Genomic DNA, 18,360 nt, shown 5'->3' with positions numbered 1-18,360 from the left:
AGGTTTGAATCTTGGAATGAAATAAAATGTTTTTTTGTTTTGTTTTGTTTTGTTTTTGTTTTTTGCTTGTATTGTTCTTCTGCACTTACCTTTTGGACCTCAAGTGGATGGTTGTGGTTACATGTTGGTTGACAGAAGATAATGCACGTCACTTATCATGCCATCCTTCAAGGCTAACATATTGTTTTATGATGCAACCAGTGTCATGACTACCTCTCATGTTAAAAATTAATTAATACATAGCTAAAGATATAAACCATTTCCTTTCTCTGATTGAAAAGAAATTCTCCATTTTGATTTAGCAATTTTATTTCTGAAATTTAAGTTTGTAGAAAAACTTGAATATTTGTGGAGGTTTATATATGCTCATCAAGATATATAAAGTGTTTATAAAGATAAATTTGGAAAACAAATGATTCTTATGAAGGGAAAGCATAAATAAATAACAGTGTGTTAATATAATAGACAATTAAAAAAACCTTTAGAGAATAAGGTAGACCTATATCCACTGATATGGAGCGCTTTCAAAGATATATTAATTAAACAAAAAAAGTTGCAAAATTCATTTACATATATGCATGTATCATTTCAATTTTTCATTTACATAAAATTTGATTTTAGATATGTAAGTAAATTCATATGGATGTGTATATATGGGAAAGCATAGGAAAAAGACTGAAAAGTTAGATACCAAACTGATAGCTTGTTTATGCTGGAGTATATGTCCACAGGGAGCAGAGCTGGTTTTACAAAGTCTTGGATTAGGAAACAAAGTGGAATTTTTAAGTTTTACTCTTGTCAAAGAAACAAAAAAATTACATCAGATGTATTAGTCAGGGTTCTCTAGGGAAACAGACTCAACAGGGGATATATGTAAATGTTCTGGTATCTTTTAAAAAATGGTCTTAAACATGACTGTGGGGATGCACAATTCCAAATTCTGCAGGGCAGGCTGTAAGCTGGGAACTCCTATGAAGGTTTTTGATGAATTCCCCAGGAGAAGCTGTCCAACTGAAGTAGAGATGAAAATTCTCTCTTCTGACTGCTGAAATCATCTCTTCTTAAAGCCTTCAGTGGTTAGATGAAATCTCTTTCATTGCTGAAGGCAGTCTCCTTAGTTGATTATAGATGTAATCAGCCATAGATGGAATCAATTTATGATGATTTAAGTCCATGAAATGTCCTCACAGTAAGAATTAGGACCGTGCTTTCTTGACTCACCAACTGGACACCATTACCTAACTAAGTTGACACATGAAACTAACCATCACACCAGACAACATGGAACAGCAAGGAGGACTTTATGCATGGCTATTATCATAGGGAGAGGGAGTAGGACTCAATTCCCCTGAAAAAAATGACAGCAAGCTTTTTAAGGAGTGGGGGTGGGTTACTAGAAATGCACCGGAAAATGGGAGGCGGTTGATTACTGGGATGTATGAATGACTTACTGAGATTGCAATTAGGACCACTTGGTTCAGAATGTTTTCCTTGGTTGTTATTAGGCCTGGGTGCCTGAGTAGCCATAAGGCGAAGCCCTAAGGCTAAGGTGAGAGGAAGGTCTGGGCCTGGAGGCAGGAAAAAGCCTATGTAAAGTTTAGTGGAGCTAAAGGGAAGTTCAGGCTTTTTTGGTCTCTTTATAAATGTTTGTATTAATTGATTATTCTGCAATAACTGTATTTTGTTTGCTATTAAAACATAAAATTTAATTCTTTCTACTACCCAGGAATAATTTAAATTTCCAAGTTTGGTCATCTGTTCTAAATATCATTATATTTTTACAGACAAAAAACTGAGTACACATCTCTTTAAGATATGTGATATTATATTAAGAAGGATTAAATCATATATGACATCCATAGACCTCTCATTGGAATGTTCGATGCTTTATAGTAATTGAACATGGGAATAAGCAGTTTCTTAGCAAACATTGTTTCTTTTTTATCATTTTTCTTGAAATATTTTTGTTGTTTTCACATTTATGATTGACCTTATTTTTTCCCCCTTTTTAAAATATTCTGTGTATTTACCTTTATAAATTTTGGCATTTCTCAAATATCACTGTTTCATTTCACATGCCCATTATTTTCACTCTGGATTCTAGTGATTAGTCATTGTCTAAAATTTGAATGAAAGTTAACAAATTCTTCAGCTGTCCTTTTCTCCTTCACCCCACTTCTTCACTCTGAAGAGAACTTGCAAAGTTAATTTTATTGATTTTGACTTTCAAAATGATGTTTTGAAATTAGACGTTCTAAGAATAAGGATGAGTTTTCTATTTTAAAGCCCTCAGGGTAAAAATAGTGAAAAGTGATGTTATACCAACTCTGAATCTTTAAGGGAAATATCCCTTTGAAAGAAAGTTGCAAGTTCATCAGGCTGATGGGTCTTTGGTGTAAGAGAATACTGCTTTTGATTTTACTTAAATTCACCAACAATTGTATTTCAGTGAGACTGGAAGCTAACTAAGCATAGGACTGACAGAAAATTCCAAAGCAATGATACACCATAATCAATTCTCCAAGAATTGAGCAATAATCTAGAAAATATAGAAGCACAAATAAATTTGTGGTGGTTGTAAAATTAAAAACTTTTATGTATATTATACTTTTTGGCTACTTTGTAGTCATGCTGATTATTTTAGTGCTTTATAAAATATTTTCACAAACTGTACCTTAACTTCATAGCTTAACAATTTTGTGAAATTGGTGAGGAATTTCTGTGTAGAATTCAGAGATGAGGAAATTTAACTGCTGAGAAATTTAGTGACTTTCAGATAACACAGAGTTAAAAATGGTAGAAGTCAGACCTCAAATTAAGTTTCAGCCTCTTACATTCTTTATTATAAATAATTAATTGATTATACTTTCTCAGTTGTTAGATAACAAATTATTTTTAACTAATTTTTAAACTGAAAGATAAATATTTCATTTTTCACCTCATCAATTATAGATATTTGAAATTCAAAAGGCATTTGAGAAATATTTATAGAAACTGGCATTGTTGAGTTAATTCTACTGCTCTCAGTGATGTTTGTATTCATAGCCAATGAAATTTTAAACAATGTTTTTACTGCTGAATCAAAGTAACTTACTTTTAAGTAACATTGCTAAGAGAAACAGGTGGTTAGGATGTCAGACTCTTGGACCCCACAGATCTGGGTTTATCTTCTTGGGAATATTACTTATTTTCTCTTGTCATCAAATTTCTCATATATACAATTGGAATAATATTGGTGCTCCCTGATGAGATGATTAGGAGGAATGATTTAAATAGTGCATATAAATATACATGAATGATTCAATAACTATTTTTATTAACATTATTATTTTTCTTCTTTTTCTCATTATTATTAGTGCAGTCAATCAGATTAAGCATTATACAAGTGTTGTATGCAGGAAGGCTGGAATGTAAGTTGAGGCATCTTGAGAGAAGTATTGGATTTTGTTCTTTTTGCCTGAATGCCACTGAAGGATAAATATGTACAAGTGGGTCCAAAATGACAAATATGTCATCATTCATGAAAAATACTGCTGTACTGTAAGAGTCATGAGATGCAATTGTAGTATCATTTATAGCTTTAAACCATTAGTGGCCTGCAAGTTCTCCTAATGAGGCTTCATTTTAGACTAGAAAGTAGATCAACCTGAAAATAAATATTATTTCAGTGACTAGTTAGCATTATATATTTCAAGGAATTCAAAACCTTTCCACCCTCATTTCCATTAACATTTGGCTGATTTTCAAAATAAAGACATAAAAGATGAATAAATATGATGCAGCACTTTCCCCAAATACGAGAACTAATTTCAGACATTGAATTCCTCCATTTATTGAACATATTTTTGCTGAGACATTTCAAAGAATAATCATTCTTATTTTAATGTGAGATATTTTCTATAACTAAAATATAGGATTCTAGCTCTAGACATGTTTCTGTCTGTCTATCTCTCTATCTAATATAGTTCTGTCATCTTTCTAAAGTATGCATCACTAATATACATATACTTATATGATGTTTGTGCTCAAACATTGCATTCTAACTTACTGTGTGCTGAAAATTCTGCATGCCATATTATGTAATGTGTGTGTGTGTGTGTGTGTGTGTGTGTGTGTATGAAGATTTTTCTAATGAGGCTTTCATGTGCAGAAAGATTAAATAATTTGCCCAAAGTAATACAGGTAGAGAATATCAAAAGCAGGATATTTCTAACTAGGTATATGTTACTACAAATTCCCTACACTTAGCACCCCACACTGTCTCTTCAAAATAATGAAATGCTGGTTATAAAAAGAGGAAAGAAGTGAATAAAGTTGATATAATTTGGAAGTGGAATAGCAAATTGCTATTGTGTAATAAAAGAGGAAAACTAAATGCATAGTGGAATTGCGGAAGATTTCAAAAGGTGGGACTATTGAGCCTGAATCTTGAGGATGATGAATTTAACATTCAGAAAATATTTTGGGGCAGGAGTAGGGGGTGGAGGTGAGAAGGACAGGTGATTTTCAACCAAGGGGAGGAAGTTGGAAATTTTTTTTGGCATTAGGAATATAGAAAAATATCCTTCTCAAGTTGTGAGTATATTAGGTTGTGTGTCACTAGAAAGGGGAAAAACAGAATTTATAAAGTGAAATAAGTAGAAAATAAAGGAATTAGTGTAGGTGAAGATCTAGAAAATCACTTTACTCTTCAATTCTGTTTTTATCTGGTTTGAATTAGTGTACACCAGCATTCTTCACAGGCAATTAAAATGTAGGAAATTAACCACAAATTGAATAAATATCTTCCAGAAATTAAAGACATTTAATTTTAAGTTATATTTTGTATTTCTTTCAAAGAAAATGTATTGCACACTTTTTATTGGTAAATTAAAAGTAACAGCATCATAAAAATGTATTAGAAAACTCATCAAAATATTTATGAAATTGTTTATATTTAAATGGAAATTATTGTTATACTTGTATTTCCTTTGCCTATCTGTTTTAGTTTCTTAGGCTCTTAAAGCGAATACCATGAAATGATTTGGCTTGAACAGTGGGGATGTATTAGCTTACAGGCTGAAGCTTGAGAAAATATCCAAATCAAGGAATCATCAAGGTGATGCTTTATTCTCAAAGACTGGCTGCCAGAAATCCTTGGCTCATCTGCCACATGGCAAGGCACATGATGGTGGCAACTGATCTCTCCCTTTTCTTCTGATTATGGTGGCCTTCAGCTTCTTGCTTCTGTGACTTTCTCTCTCTCTGTCTGAATTTCATTCCCTTTCAAAGACTTCACTAAGATGACAGGCCCATCCTGAATGAGGTGGGTCACACAGTAACCGAAGTAGCCTCATCAAAATGTCCTACTCATAATGGGTTTACAGCCACAGAAATGGATTAAATTTAAGGACATATTTTTCTGGGGTAGATACAGCCTCAAACCACCACACTTTCAAACAATAAATATATTCATTCATATCAAATAGTTTCTTTCACAGGGCACTATTTAGTTATTTATTAAGTCATATGCCAAGTATACATTAAGTCATATGCCAAGTCTGACATTTATTAGTATCAGGCCATGTTCTAAGTTCAGTGTTAGGGACAGACCAATGTAGAAGTCAAATGAGACTCTTCCGAGGTGGTTTCTTAGACCTCACACCCAAGGCACGAGCAACCAAAGAACAAATAGACAAATGGGATCTCCTCAAAATTAAACACTTTTGTACATCAAAGGACTTTGTCAGAAAAGTCAAAAGGCAACCTACACAATGGGAGATGATATTTGGAAACCACATATCAGATAAGGGTTTAATATCCCAAATATATAAAGGAATCCTGCATCTCAATAACAGAAAGACAAACAATCCAATTAAAAAATGGGCAAAAGACATGAACAGACATTTTTCTGAAGAGGAAATACAAATGGTTCAAAAGCATATGAAAAAATGCTCAACTTCACTGGCTATTAAGGAAATGCAAATCAAAACCACAATGAGATATCATCTCACACCTACCAGAATGGCCATTATCCAAAAAACAGAAAATGACAAGTGCTGGAGAGGATGTGGAGAAAGAGGCACACTTATTCATTGTTGGTGGGAATGTAGAATGGTGCAACCACTCTGGAAGACAGTATGGAGGTTCCTCAGGAAGCTAAATATAGATTTGCCATATGACCCAGCTATTCCATTGCTGGGTATATACTCAGAGGAACTGAAACTTAAGACACAAACAGACATTTGTAAACCAATGTTTATTGCAGCATTATTCACAATTGCCAAGAGATGGAAACAGCCCAAATGTCCATCAAAGGACGAGTGGATAAACAAACTGTGGTATATACACATGATGGAATATTATGCAGCTGTAAGACAGAACAAAGACATGGATCATGTAATAATGTGGATGAACCTTGAGGACATTATGTTGAGTGAAGTTAGCCAGAAACAAAAGGACAGATTCTGCATGGTCTCACTAATATGAACAGACATTAATGAACAAACTTTGGGAGTTAAAAGCTGACAACACAGGCGACCAGGAGATAGAAAGAGGGCAGAGATCAGCCATTCGATGCTGAAGGACTACAGAATGTTTAGGATTGATTGCATAGATCCAGAAATAGATAGCATAATACTGTGTGATGGTAGCACGGTATTGTAAGTACACTGAACAAAGATGTCTGTGAGTAAAGCTGAAAGAGGTGGGATAGGAGAATGTATGACACCAGAGTTAAAGATAGATGATAAAGACTGGGACTGTATAACGTGGCAAAAACTGGAGTGGCCAATGACTGTTACTAAATATACAAATATAAAAATGTTTTTGCATGTGGGAAAGCAAATGAATGTCAACCATGTAGAAATTTGAAAAAGGGATGGTATTCAGGAAAAAAACATAATCAAAGCAAACTGGAGTCTATGGTCAACAGTAACATTGTAATATACCTCCATTAAATGTAACAAAGGCAATACGCCAATGCTAAATGTATATGAGAAGGGGATATAGGGGAGTAATATGGGATTCTTGGTAGTGGTGTTATTTGCTGTCCTTAGTAGTATATTGTATTGTATGACATGTTATTTTTCTTTATATTATTTTTTCTTATTGCTTAAAAAAAAAAAAACAATTTTTCTTGTAGTAATCAGTATGTTCAAATGCTGATTGTGGTGATAAATGTACAACTTTATGATGATACCATGAACAACTGATTGTACACTGTGGATAAATGTATGGTATGTGAATACAACTCTATAAAATTGTAGGAAAATATATATATAGGAGTTAAAGTGTTGTAGAAAACATGGTGAGAGGGATGATGCCTCACCTATATGGACTAACTACAATGTGTAAACTCAGAATTGAATGTTAGAACATAGCCTAACGTGGACACAATAATTGTAATAGTCCCTAGATTGTAAGCTCTTACAGCAGTTAACTCTATCCCTGAATTGTAAGGCCTATCTCTAAACTTTGAGATGCTGATCCCCTAGCATATGTTGTCACAAACATTGGGACTGGCGGTTTGATGTGCTGAGCCCTCGAGCATGGGACTTGCCCTTATGAAGCTCATTACCACAAAGGAGAGTCTAAACTTGTATGTAATGGTGCCTGAGTGTCTCCCCCTGAGTACCTCTTTGTTGCTCAGATGTGGCCCTCTCTCTCTCTAACTGAGCCATCTCGACAGGTGAACTTGCTGCCCTCCCTGCTACGTGGGACCCAACTCCCAGGGGTGTAAATCTCCCTGGCAACGCAGAGTATGACTCCCGGGGATGAATGTGGACCCGGCATCGTGGGACTGAGAGTATCTTCTTGACCAAAAGGGGGATGCAAAATGAGACGAGATAGTTTCAGTGGCTGAGAGATTCCAAATGGAGTCGAGAGGTCACTCTGGTGGACATTCTTATGCACTATATAGATAACACCTCTTAGGCTTTAATGTATTGGAATAGCTAGAAGTAAATACCTGAAACTACCAAACTCCAACCCAGCAGTCTGGACTCCTGAAGACAATTATATAATAATGTAGATTACAAGGGGTGACAGTGTGATTGTGAAGACCTTGTGGATCACACCCCCTTTATCTAGTGTATGGATGACTGGAGGAATGGGGATAAAAACTAAAGGACAAATGGGGTGGGATGGGGGGATGATTTGGGTGTTTTTTTTCACTTTTATTTTTTATTCTTGTTCTGGTTCTTTCTGATGTAAGGAAAATGTTCAGAGATAGCTTGTGGTGATGAACACATAACTATGTTATCATACTGTGGACAGTGGATTGTATATCATGGACGATTGTATGGTGTGTGAATGTATTTCAATAAAACTGAATTTAATAAAAAAAAAATGAGACTCTTCCAACATGGATCTGAAATTCTAGTTGGGAGGGGGGAGGTGAAAAGAGTAAATAATAAATACATAGGGCAATTCATATTGTGATTAGAGTGGGATATGAATAGAATAAATGGTGATGATGCAAAGACTTGCTCTGGAGGGCTTTTTAAATGGATTTTGGAAATGGCATTGAAAAGGAGTATATGATTTAAATATAATTTGGAAGTGGAAACATAAGGAATCAGTTATTCATGAAATCCAAGGATTTAAAAAATAGAAGAGTTTATGTGTGTTTTCCAGGACTTGGGATTTACACAACAGGATAGTTGATGGTACTACTCTAAAGAGATGAGAAAGACTAAGACTGTGGGATTAAAACCTTGAGACAGTGAATAGAAATTATGGGTTCCTTGTGTTTGAGGTGCATGTTAGACATCCAAGTTGAGATTTTGAGTAAACTTTAATAATACTGAACTTGAAAGGAGATGTCAAGGCTAAGTTTTAAATATGGGAGTCACCTGTAACTACTTAAAGACAATACTTCGGACAAGATCTACTAAAGAAAATATAAAGAGTAAACAGAAGTTGTATGGAGGACATAGACTTAGAAGTTGCTATACAAAACACTTTCATTTACTCCTGGTTTCCATAAGGAAAGAATTTCTCTAGGTGCACTCCTGGATTTTCTCAACAATTTGATCATCTCTCCTAGTGAATGTGAAACAATGTATCTTCACTATGAATTTGGAAAGACTAGACATGTTCAACTCAACTCCACAACTTTCATTCTCTTTAGAGTATGCCTATCAACAGAGAAGAGTAGTTTTTCCCTACTTATTCATTCCATAAATCTTACATGAAGAGTTCTCTATCTCACTGGTAAATTTACCAAATTCTTGAGTTTAATATCTGCCAGTTAGTTAAGAAACCTGCCGAATCAAACTCTATCAGCAGCACCATGATATGTTGATCACCAATGTTTGACCTGTTTTATTTCTGTACTTGTCCATACCTACTTTTAGAAGAGGTGGACTATTTATTGATGGAAGTCTTAGAAAGCTCCAATGTAAGAACTAATTTTACAGAGCTTATCATTGAGTTGCAGAGATGAACCATGAACACATGAGAGTATAAAAAGATAAGCCCAAAAATTTTTGCAAAGGAGAAGTACAAGCTTATTTGAAAAGATACTGGATAAATAAGTACTAGAAAAATTTCAAAGAGAGAAAGGCCACATTTAACTGGGGAAAAAAAAAATAAGATTTGAGCCAGTTGTGGTAGAATGAGAAGTATCTACTTTGGCCAAATTGAGTACAGTGAAAAAAATTTTACAAAAATATCAGGAAAATACAAAGTATTGACCACTATGATTTTGATCTTTGTTTTTTATTTCATCCACATTTTCATCTCACTATTGAAGATAAAAAAAAAAGATGATATTAATCTCATGTTGCTGTTTTCCCAGTTGCCTAGAAACATTGAAAGAATGCTAAAGCAAGGTATAAGACTCATAATAATCTAATCTCTACCTGCTCTTTCAGTCCTTTCCATGGGATTCTTCTTTTCATTCTTTAATTCATTCATTTTATTCATTAATTCATTCATTTTATTCATTGATTCATTGGGTCAGTGAGTCTACCTGTGTTCTTTCACTCATTAATTATTAAATAGCAGCTATCTCAGAGTCCCTGGTAATACCACAATAAAAAAGACAGATGTAGGTCATGCACTTGTGAAGTTACAAATCTCCAAGGAGAAAACATACAACAAATATTTCATGTCATTTATTACGGCCCTGCTCTCTGGATCACAAGAAAAAATAAGGGGATTATAGAGGACTGCTCAGGTCAGCTGAACATAGGGTTTCTTATTTCATTGTTCATTCATAAAATATTATGCTTACTCAAAAAATGTTCTAGGCACTGTGCTAAGCTCTCAGCATAATGGGGTATAATTTCTGAGAAAGCAGAAATTCTTAAAAGATTAGAACCGAAGGAGATTGAATGCCAATATTCTGGATATCAAATTTATACTCAAGAATCACCTCAATTTTACATACTGGTTTGTGAGTCTTCTATTAGTAAGTTGGTATTTCTGGATAAGGGGGAATATAAATGTGCAATCTGGGTTAATATGTCCTTTTTTATTGAACAAGTATATATCCTGGCACTTTGTATCTTAGGAAACAAGACTGAATGGTCAAATAATAAGGTAAGCATATTTTTGTTTTATGTTTATAGCCATTTCTAAAATAAGATTGTAAAGAGTCATGTTGTGACTGTGAAATATGGGATGCATGGTATTGTGGTCCAGGAACACTAGTCTTCCAACACAGATTTCTGGGGTGTCTCATTCTTAAGACAAATTTGTATTTGCTAAAAAGGACAGAAACTTGAATTCAAGTGAAGGATAAATGCCCACGGCTATGAATTATTTTGGGAATACTGACTTATTAGTGAAAATCTCACTTGGATACTTTCAAAGAGGACATTCCTCCACAGAAAGTTATTTGATATAAGAAACTGCTTTTTTTTTAGGACATGGATGTAGGGGGCTGTGAATAGAATTACAATCTATATACCTAATTCCTACTTTCCTTCCTTCCTTCCCTCCCTCCTTCTTTGATTCCTTTCTTATTTTTAAATTATCCATTAGACTCATTTATATATATGTATATACACACATACAATACATAAACATACACATACAATACATACACATAAATATTTAGTGGTAAGGACCATTTATTGATTTATTAATATATATTTATTTTTCACTGCCATTGAAGAATGGAAAGATATAGAGTTTAATTTTTCTCTTGCTCACCTTCGTTTTCTATCAGTCTGCCAAACCAGAAAGCAAGCAGGACTTTAAATAGGTTCTTGTTTTTTTGAAAACTAAACATGCTTAGACTGAGAAGCAAATTGCTGATATTTGCTAAGTGTTCAGGCAGAAGTTGCCATAGCCTGGAGAATGTTTCCCTATGATAGTGATAGAAGAAATTACTGTGTTAGAGTAGGTATCTGCAATTAATAGTAAACTGTGACCTGTTTCCATACTGCACCCAAAGAGGCTCAGAACTTCTGATGTGGAGGTATGTAGACTTCAAGAATCTAAACATGAGACTTGTTCTTTAGAACTACAGGAAAGAAACTGTGGCTGAATTTGCATATGGGCTGGAGAAGGCTGACTTTGATTGGATGCTTGGATTCATGTAATGAGTATATAGTTACTCACTGGATGTCTAGAGTTTCCTATTATTTTTCCTAGGCAACATGAAAACTCTCTGTATGTCTGCAGCACCACAGTTAAGTATAAGGGCTGCATAGAGCATGAAAATATTTAATTCCTCAGAATCCTGTAGAGTGAGTGTTTAGAGTATTTAGAGTGAGTTTTCACTTGATTCAGAATACTTGAAGAATGCAAACAGTCTTATACCCAGAGTTGTGGGATATATTTATATTCCCAGTGCATTAAAAGTTTCCATGAGACTGTACGATCTATTGGGTTTTACACTTAGGTAATCCTAAGATTGACATTTTGAACTTCAAAAGAGAATGTCTACCTTACTATATAGAACTTGACAAACAGAACCAACAAAGAAGAAAAGACTAAGAGGAGGAATTAAGTTAAATCTGGTCTTTTATAGTCACTAAATAATTAACTATAAATGGATACAAATTAAAAGTCTTCAAATTGTTTTATATATCTTTAGGTAAATTTAAAAGAAAATGGCAACCACAAGATGCAATCGTACTTAATTTTGAATATGAATAATCTTGGTGAAGAAAGGACTAGGAAAATTAAATACTAAAATGTAGATGAGGGGATTGGGTAGTATTTACATTCCAATGACCCCAAGGGCTCAAGGAATAAAGAATATTAATTGCCAACGTTCCGGTTTGCTAATACCATGATTATGCCAAGTACCAGACATGGATTGGCTTTTATAAAGGGGGTTGATTTGGTTACAAAGTTATAGTCTTAAGGCCATTAATTGTCCAAGGTAGGGCATCAACAATAGAGTACCTTCACTGAAAGATGGCAGATGGCGTCCAAAAACCTCTGTTAGCTGGGAAGGCATGTGGCTGGCATCTGCTTGCTCCCAGGTTGTATTTCAATATGGCATTCTCCAAAATGTCAGTGTCAGCTTCCAACAGCCATCTTCAAAATGTCTGTCTCTCAGCTGCAGCTGCTCCAAAATATGTCTCTTAGTTTTTCTGAGTTCCTTCTGTCTGTCAGCTCGTTTATATGGCTCCAGTGAGTCAATTCAGACTCACCCCAAATGCGCATGGTAACACCTCCATGGAAATTATCCAATCAAAGGTCTTGCCTACAGTTGATTGAGTCACATCTCCATGGAAACACTCAATCAATTGGTTTCAACCTAACTAACACTAATGTCTGCCCCCACAAGATTGCATCAAAGAACATGGCATTTGGGGGACATAATATATCCAAACTGGTATATTCCACCCCCTGGACCTAAAAATGGCATGATTTTTCCGTATACAAAATGCATTCATCCCATCGTAATATTACAGAAACTTAAAACATTTCAAGAACAATAGATAAAAACAAAATCCCATCAAATCAGTCACATGTGTGGTCTTGTCCTAAAGAAAAATTCCCCTCTGGCTATGGACCTGTAAAACTTAGAACAAGCTATCTGCTTCCAATATACAAAGGAGGGACAGTCATAGGATAAACATTCCCATCACCATAAGGACAAACTGAAAGGAAAACAGGGTTAACAGGACCAAAACAATTCCTAAAACCTGCAGGGCAAACTCCATTAGATTTCAAAGTCTGAGAGTCATTTATCAAAGGATGTTGTATCCTTGGGGCTTGAGAGATTGGGGAGTCCAACCCTTTCCAAAGGCCCTTGTGGCAGCCTTTTGCTCTGCAAATGCTGGGGTGAGTGTTCCAACATATCCACACACTCCAGAGACCAACTTTTTGGCCCCACCCTCCTCAAGCATTGGGTTGCCACCCAGACTTTGCCTCTCCGGGACAAAGGCTCTCCCCTCTCTGAACACTGGAGTGGTGACCAGGCTATCCCCAATCCCCAGGGAATGTGCTCCACCCTCTCTGGGGCTTGGGGTGGCAGCACTCTTCCTGAGTATCTAGTTGGAAGGCCCACCCTCAACCTCCAGGGCAAACTCACCCTTTCCACGGGCGTGGGCCACTCCACTCTCCCTGCCTGAGACTTCTTGATTCCAGACCTCAGTCTCCATGGGTCTGTCTTTGAAGATATTTTTCCTTCAATTTGTTCCTCTGTCCCCTCCAGTTCAGACTGACCATGGCTCCGGTTAAACATTTTTCTCTCAAAAATCACATTAGCTTGGCATAAAGAACATAGGAGTCAAAACCATCAGACAGTAGGACTTTCCACAAATCCTTTGTGGATAACTCCATCTCCAATCCTGGCTTGTACTGACTGAAATGGTGGTTGGGTTCCACGTTTGGTCTAATCCTCACATGGGGCTGTATTCTTGGGGGGGGGGGGTCTCACTTTCTGGATGCCTGGAATTTTCCAAACTATCAGTTTCTGGTTTCTTTGTACTTAAGAGTTCATTTCTCAGCCTGTCTCTGTCCTGTTGCATTTTACTATAAGCTGCAAGGAGAAGCAAGGGTACATCTTCTACACGTAGTCTACAGATCTCCTCAGCTGAGTATCCCAGCTCGTAGCTTTCAAAATCCTCCTTCCATCTGACACCAGGACTCAATTTTGCCAAATTCTCTGCCACTTTAAAACAAGGATTGCCTTTCTTCCAGTTGGCAATGACACATTCATCATTTCTGTCCAAGGCCTCATCAGATGTTTAGAGTCCATATTTCCACAATAGGAGATGTAATACATCCACATTGGCACACCCACTTAATCATGTTTCCAATTCTTTCCATGTTTCTTAAGTAATATGATAAAACTTTGAGATATGCCATAGTTTACCGAGATTACCATGTGAACCCTCAGGAGTTCCTGTTTGTTTCTTCATTTGAATATTCTTTAAACCACATAATTTGTAAGAGATATTAATTTTAGAAATTGCTTTTGTTGCAATATGTTTAACATGGGGAGTTGTATGTGTTTAAATGCTGTTAAGAATTTGGATATACTCACTTAAGCTATAAAGTGACCCCTTACGCTTATGGAAATTAATCTAAAATTTATGACCTCAGTAGATTTTATTTTTTAATTCCACCACTACAAATATAGTGTTAAATCTCTTACTAATAAGAAAGCATTTTTTTTTCCTCAAAAGCCTATTTGTTCTAAATATTAACTTGGGAAAATTCAATTCCCCAAACAAAGGAAAATCTTACTTTTACAATGTTCATTGCAAAGTCAGCTTCAACTACTTCACCTATTGTGAATGTTGGCACTTCCAAAGCAGAGATGACTATATTTCAAAGATGATTATATTGCACAAAGAGTCTTCTAGGCCAGTGGTTCCTAGAGTGTGAGAAACAGGCTACCTGCATCAGTATTACTTGGTAACTTGTTAGAAAGTCACATTTTAGAGCCTCATCCCAGACTTACTGAATCAGAAACTCAGTGGCGGGGCCCAGAAATCTGTTTTCACATGCCCTCTAGGTGATTCTGGCTTACATTAAAGTTAGATAACTATTGCTCTACTCCATTTAGCAAACCACAACATTGACAAAGGAGGTTTTTGCATTTCATGGATTTCCCCTCATTTTGTGTAACTTCTCCCTGAAAGCATTCACAGCCCCTCACTTAAGCCATGCTATGATCATCTCAAAATTTGAGGGACTAAAAATAGCTTCTTCACAGTCATTGACTCTACTTTTGCTTGCATTGTGTGAAGACAAGGTAGCTATATGTGAAATTATGTGCATAAAAATCTCAAGGACCCATGTGATGGAAAAGCCAAGGAACTCTAAAGATTGTCAGCTAGCCCAGAAAGCTGCCCAAACTGGGAGGAAGCAATCCTTCTGGCCTATGAAACTCTGAGCCAATAAATTTCTGTTGTGAAGCTAAGAAAGAAAGAAATGAAAGGAAGAAAGGAAGGAAAGAAGGAAGGAAGGAAGGGAGGGAAGCAGGGAGGAAGGGAGGGAGGAAGGAAGGAAGGAATACTACGCAGCAGTGAGAAGCAATGATGTTGTGAAGCATATGACAACATGGATGAACCTTGAGGACATAATGTTAAGTGAAATATGTCAGATACAAAAGAAGAGACATTGTTTGCTACCACTAATGTGAACTCTTATTGTAGAATATAGGAGACCTAGAGATAGATATTAGTTAGTGAAGGGGGAATGATAATCTAATAAGAACAGAGAAGACATTGAAGGCAATCTTAATGATATGGGAATGCTCAGGAATGACTATGGTTTGCTAATTTTCTTGTGTTATGGTAGGAACACATTGGAAGCAATTAAGTTATTTCAGGATGTTTGTTTTTCCTATTCCTTTGTTTTATTTTGCCTGGAAATTTTTTTTTATTTTTTTTTATAAATAAAGTATTAAAAAAAAAGAAAGAAGGAAGGATGGAAGGGGAAAGATCTCAAGGATCAAAAATCTATCTAGATGTTATTTTGCTTAATTTACAGCTAAGATATCAGCATCTTATGTGTGTTACATGCCAAAATATCTGGCAATGCTGTTAATTAATTCATTTCCCTGAGTGTTTATTCCTGTTAAAAAGCAATACAGGATCTGTGATACAGCCATCCTTGGTGATCCCGGGCTCGCCTGGCCTCTCCCACTCCTCTAGACTGTGGACTCCAGCCCACTGCCATGGCAGAGTTGGGCCTAAATAACCACCATCAAAATGAAGTTATTGGTTATAATGCATTTTGCTCATTCAGAAAAAGGCTTAAGACTCAAAACTGTAGATCCCTGCTTCCAAGCCCTCAAGGAGAGCAGGCTGGTGGAGGAGACCTTCACCATCGATGAAGACTCCAAAGTCCTGAGTGGGTTACATGCTGTGGTTCATAGCAAGGTGGATTCTGAGCTCATCAACATTGCTTAACCAATGTGATGTGTTTTCTGTGGCAGCTTTTACACAAGCTGAGAAGTGGTACCTAAAACTACAGACAGATATCTCTGAACTTGAAAACAGAGAACTGTTAGAACAAGTTGCAGAATTTGAAAAAGCATAATTTACATCTTCAAATAAAAAGCCTATCACAGATATCATAAAACCAAAACTTGTTCCACTTAATAAAGGCGGTACAGCAAAACTCCTAAACAAGGAAATTTTAAGATTTCAAGAAGAGATTGAGAAATTGAAGTCAAGGCTAAAGACCATGGAAATACAGGCTACAAACGTATTAGATGACAAGTCAAAACTAGAAAGAGCACTGCAAGATTTACAACTCAATCAAGGAAGTGAGAAGGATTTTAAAAAGGCTGAAGACTTAAGTGGCTTGGAAAATACAGCTGCTGCTTTAAAGAGTGACTTCCAGAAGACACTTAATGACAAGAAAGAAAACCAAAGTCCCTGGAGAACAATCTAGCAACAGCCAAGCATGACCTGCTCAGGGTCCAGGAGCAGCTGAGTTTGGCTGAAAAGGAATTAAAGAAGAAATTCCAACAAAAAGCAGCTTATTAAAACATTAAAGAGATTCTTACAAAGAAGAATGACCAAATCAAAGACTGAAGGAAAAGACTGGCAAAACATGAACCTGAAGATTAAAAACTGAGAAATGTTTCATCTGGAAACATGTGATGGTATAAGCCATTTTTCACCTCAGGCGTGTATTTTGAAGCATTTTGTTATATTCCCTCCCTTTATTTTTCTAATATTTAGACTTTGTTCTTACTTCACCCCCACCAAACAGCTCCTATTTCCATTTACTAATTGTGAAGAGAGAAAACCCACTGATTCTGGCTGGTCATTCCAAAATCACCTCCCTGCTGAGTGCTCCAGAGTCTGTCTTCGAATACTTTACAGGAAAGGGGGTCTTTGGAGTGGGAAGAAGAGTCATATCCTTTTGCATTTATAGAAAGGATATATATCTTTTTAATAAATGCTAAAGAAGTTAACAATGTCTATACTTTTACATTCCCCATGGTAAAAATAAATATAGTAGTATGAGAGATAGTTAGTACAAATAAACCTTATCTTTATTAAAAAAAAAAAAGTAATACAGGTCAAGAACAGAAATGCCTATGTGAGCATATTTCCTCAGCAGCTGATATTAATGTTTAATTTACTTCTGGGAAAGAATGATGACAAATATGAGGCTCTAATTGAGTAGAAACACAGATGCTTTTAATATTGTACAATTAAGATCCTGTCAACAAAATGACATTAGATTATTCTTTTTATAAGGGAAAAAAAATTTAAATGCAGAAAACAATGAATGTGTCTGAAACATGGTAACACAATGTGGTGTGGTTGAAAAAAAACTGAACTATCTGACACTGTATTGTATATATAATTGTCTGAAGAATATGAGCTGTGTGATGGTATCACTATCTTTCTTGTTCAGCCTCAACCTGTGCTTAGTTTTTGGAATTGGATAAAACTTTCTTAAAATAATAAATGAAACATACACAAACTGGAAATCAGGGATCTGTGCATATCTTGAACAGTATTTCTCTTGAGGGTTTCAGTTTCTTTATCTGTGAAAACAAGCATTAATCCAAAGGAACTTTTCAACTCCATATGGTAACAAGCATGAAAGCTCATGGTGAAGATGTTCATAGCAATTAAAAGAGTACTAACATGTTAACTGAAGATGAAAAGGAGATATTGGGTTAGCCACAGAATAAAGAATTGCAAATTGCAATTGAGGTTTTATTTCAAGACATTATCAGGAATTACAAGTTATTTTAAAATGGTCATTTCTACTGCAATAAACCAACCAAAGCTTCAAATCCCTGGGTATCCAATACAGAAAGTAAAAACTTCAAACAGTAGAACACTGACAAAACTGAGTATACTATTCAATAAATCTATTATTCCAGAGACATATAGGAAAATGAGATAAGTAAATGGTCTTTATTAGTAAAATTATAAGGACAAGGTGATGGGAGGAGCAAAGTTGAGTCACCTGAATTTTGTCATT

At 35.6% G+C, this 18,360-nt stretch overlaps 1 pseudogene; it reads left to right on the top strand.

Annotated features, from left to right (window-relative positions):
* The first annotated feature begins 16,081 nt into the window (after positions 1-16,081).
* Positions 16,082-16,982, top strand: LOC119538385 (annotated as a pseudogene).
* The last annotated feature ends 1,378 nt before the right edge of the window (positions 16,983-18,360 follow it).

Source organism: Choloepus didactylus, chromosome 6 (genome assembly GCF_015220235.1).
Source record: "Choloepus didactylus isolate mChoDid1 chromosome 6, mChoDid1.pri, whole genome shotgun sequence".
Taxonomy (NCBI): domain Eukaryota; kingdom Metazoa; phylum Chordata; class Mammalia; order Pilosa; family Megalonychidae; genus Choloepus; species Choloepus didactylus.
This window is presented reverse-complemented; position numbering and strand designations above follow the sequence as displayed.